Genomic DNA, 4214 nt, shown 5'->3' with positions numbered 1-4214 from the left:
AAACTGCATAGTCCAAGCTGCAGGACTCTAAACTGCATAGCCAAAGTTCGAGCTATATGACCTTAAACCATAGTGCATATCGTGGCCACATGGTGTTGAACTCATCCCCATGACATGTGCACACGTCCTTTACGTGCATCTTCACGAACGCCTTCCCTAACTAACCTGTTCGTGCACGCACCTTCTTCATTACCTCCCCAGTGAGTCCACCTTTCTCCATTGCCATCCATCATACCTCAGTGAGTCTCACCCATGCTCACAAAACAGCGAGCCATTCTGCCATCCATATTTACCGGCAGTTAATGGGTCCCCATTTTCCACCTCCTATACATACACTATCCATCTTTCATTGGTAGCCCTATGCCCTTTTCCCCAAGTGAGTCAAATCACCACCATACTCACTCTATGACCTCAAAAAACTACCATCCATCGCCTCCATGGTCTAACTCTATGACCTTAAAACTATATGGCACGCCCTGGTAGCATGACGTTAAACTGCTTTGCACGGGTCTCGAAGGCATGATCTTAAACACGCCTTCACAAAAAAAAAAGAGAAAATATATCTAAGAATAACGAGAATGGCATATACTTGGACAAGGGAACTCCATGAGTCAAAATGACGGACGGTCATGGTCACGAAACCGTGAGTAAAAGAGTTCCATGAAAATAATAAGCCGGGCACAGTAAAAACCTGAAAGGGCATCGTGAGTAAAAATGGATGAAAAGGGTGGACATGGCCGATTGGTCATGGGTAAAAGAGCCCCAAATAAAAGGAAGTTGTCACCAACCATCTTTGCAGTGTCGCTTCCCAAGTTCAAGTGAAAATCTACAAAGGACACTAGGACCAATAAGCAGGTTGATGCAGCACTCGTCTCCGTAGGTGGTTTTAGCCCACATTCAAAAAGAAAAATCCCTAGTGTCACAATACCAGGATTTAAAAATACGAGCTTCAAGGAAAGATTCCGACAGCCTAAGTTCACCAAGAAAGCAAGAAACCAAGAAACCAAGATAGCCTGAGTTCACCAAGAAACCAAGACAAGTCTCATGAAGAAAAGCGTCATTCCCAGGAGGTCACTAACACACTCCAAGATGTTGAAGACGCCCCAAGAAAGCTAAGTCAGCCATGAATTTAGTGCGATAATCAGGATCGAGTCCTCTAGGGCCTACTCGAAAAAAGAAGAGAGGTATCTTGATTGTTGAAACTGCAAAGCAGTGGGTAGGGGTTATACCCAAAGCAGGTCACCTCGATAAACTGAGGTACCCTACTCGCCAAGAAATAACTGATGCACAACGCAGACGGCATCGATAGAAGGCCCTTCAGCACACCATTTAAAAATCTTGGAAATGTGGATCAACATCAATGGAGGCAAACAAACCCAGACAAAATGGGAATAATACCCTTTCGTATGACACGCAATTGCCAGACGGGCTTGATTTTGACAAACAAGATCCGTACAAAATCCTCAGTTGTCACAAACACAACTAGCCCCTTGAGGGTTAGGACTTCGACAGGATCCCTCGAAAATGTCTCTTCTCCCCCTAAAGTCCCCATGGATAGACCTGCGAACAATGCATCCCTACATCTCATCATCCAAGTTAAAACATTGGGTGGATATCTCCTCAGCGTTCACGGGATCCTGCGACTAGGAAAAAAAAAGTAATGAAGCCAAGGAATTTTTTCAAATATTGTCCCTCTCACTTCCCTCAAAGCACAACAGCTGGCGGGGAAGTTGTTTAAACACATTATTCAGCACCTTGGTCCCTGATGAGGAATAAAGAGGAAGCCGGTCAATAAATCCTAACAAAACTGTGGAACTCTCGATAGACTCAGAATGGCCCCAGAACTGGTCAAGATCTTCATAAGCACTCCAAAAGGCCACCTGTCAAGTTTTGTCCCATTCTGACATGTCTAATGCAATGGACACAAAGAAATAATTTCGAAAAAATTGGCCTCTAACACCCTGAAATGGACCTTGTAACTAGAACTATATTTTTGATGTGTCAAATAGTGGTGGGACCACTATCATTAGATCCGGCACGGTAAAAAAACCTTATGAGTTAAGTTTCGACTTAATCGGGCACTCCAGGACAAAGTTATGGGTAAAAGATTGAAATAAGAAGAGCTACACACTATTTTTGTGTTGCCACCATGCACTAAAACACCATTAAAAGTGGCTATTTTCATGTCACGAGCAGTGACTTTCGGGGCCTATATCTCACTAGTTTCAAGTCGGATTATGCTCAAATTTTGTGAGCACGTTCGTTTCGTCAAGACGAGCTTTTCGATATGTGTTATGCCTTGCGACGATGCCTGAGCAAGGAGAAAAAGGTAAAGAGATGTTGTCAATTCGTGAAAAAAGTTGCACAAAATTCAGCAGCGACACGCCTCGTTCGAGTGACCAAATCACGACACTCACGCATCGCATCAACGTTAAACTAATACCATCGTATGTGTAAGGTCCAAGGCTACCATTGGTCCTACCCCGTACATGATAAACAGTTAGATTTTGCACATGAAGGCGACAAAGTGACTGTAAATTTCGACTGTCGATTTTTTAGATTCCAGCCAAAACCCAAAACATACGAAATCTTTGTTCTGGGCTCCAAGTCGCGTCCCGTTTATTGCCACTAGATTGTGACGGCACGCTCAGTACACTACAACGAAGAAACTAAAGAAAAACATCCGAAGATTTCAAGATTCATCAAAATTTCAAGTCTCATGATCGTGACTTAAAAACACGATTCGTGGCTCGAAATGGGTATCAAATCGATCGTCATGCCGAGCTCTACAAGAAAACAATCATATTATGATCAAACAAGCATCAGAGCATCCCCGGATCAGTCATGGAAGATCACGCAAGTTATAGGGCAGCAGCAGGGACTATTTTGGAATTTCATGAATTTTTAGGCAGGGGCAAAATAGTCATTTTACACCATATTTTCTTAATTTTCTTTAATTCAGAATAATTGTAATTATCATCAATTTTGGTAGTTTTTTGGCATCCACCCATCTTTGAGCCCAATTCTATGTAAACACTCTAAACCTAATTGTAAAGGACCCTTGGTTCATTTGATACATTCATCAATAAAATTTCAATTATTGCTTAACTTCATGGCTACGTCTTGGAGAGATAGAGAGGAATGTGAAGAAAAGAGATGGTACCCTTCGATAAGGTAATTTTCTCTCTCGTAATATTTTCTCTCTCATCTCTATCTCTCTTTTCTCTCTCATCTTTATCCCTTATTCTCTCTTCTCTTTTCTCTCTCATCTTTATCCCTTATTCTCTCTTCTCTTTTCTCTCTCATCTATATCTCTTTTTCTCTCTCCTCTTTTCCCTCATCTCTATCTCTTTGTCTCTTTTCCTCCTCTGGTTTATCACTTTTCCTTTTCCATGGACTTCTTTCTTTACTCCATTCATGCATGGCAGACTCATCGTCTGGTGCGACAACTTCCTACTTTTGAGACATGAACAGTGAGCCGGGTCTTAGCCTTAGTGGTAGGCCGAGCCTTTGTGAAAGTTCCCTTTTCTCCTTTTTCACAGCAGGTGGGAGCATATCACTGCTTGTGCTTTCTCTCTCTTTTCTATTCTGACACAACCGACGTAAGCATATCGTTGCCTATGCTTTCTCTCTCTTTCCTCTCTTCTAATACAACCTGCGGAAGCATATCGCCACCTATGCTTTCTCTCTTTCCTCTCTCCTATCACAGCTGGTGGAAACATATCACCATCTGTGATTTCTCTCTCGTTCCTCTTTTCTATCACAACTAGCAGAAACACATCGCCGCCTATGTCTTCTCTCTCTTGTCTTTTCTACCACAGCCGACGGAAGCCTATCATCACCTATGTTCATTCTCATTCCTCTCTTTTATCATAGTCGACGGGCCGCTTGTGCTTTCTCTCTCTTTCCTCTCTTCTGTCACAGCCAGTGGAAACACATCGATGCCTGTGGTTTCTCTCTTTTTCTCTTGTCACAGACGGTAGGAGCCTATCGTCGCCTACATCTTCTCTCCCTTCTCCTTTCTGCCACAGCTGGTGGAAGCCTATCACCGTCTGTGTTCTTTCTCACTCCTCTCTTCTATCACAGTCAGCAGAAACACATTGCCGCTTATGCTTTGTCTCTCTTTCCTCTCTTCTGTCACAACCGATAGAAACACATCGCTGCCTATGTTTTCTCTCTCTTTTTTTCTTGTCACTGACAACGGGAGCCTATTG

This window comes from Amborella trichopoda, chromosome 5 (assembly GCF_054954075.1).
Source record: "Amborella trichopoda isolate Santa Cruz 75 chromosome 5, AtrichopodaSantaCruz75HAP2 v2.0, whole genome shotgun sequence".
Lineage (NCBI taxonomy): Eukaryota > Viridiplantae > Streptophyta > Magnoliopsida > Amborellales > Amborellaceae > Amborella > Amborella trichopoda.
The sequence above is the reverse complement of the archived record's forward strand: the minus strand, read 5'-3'. Positions refer to the sequence as shown.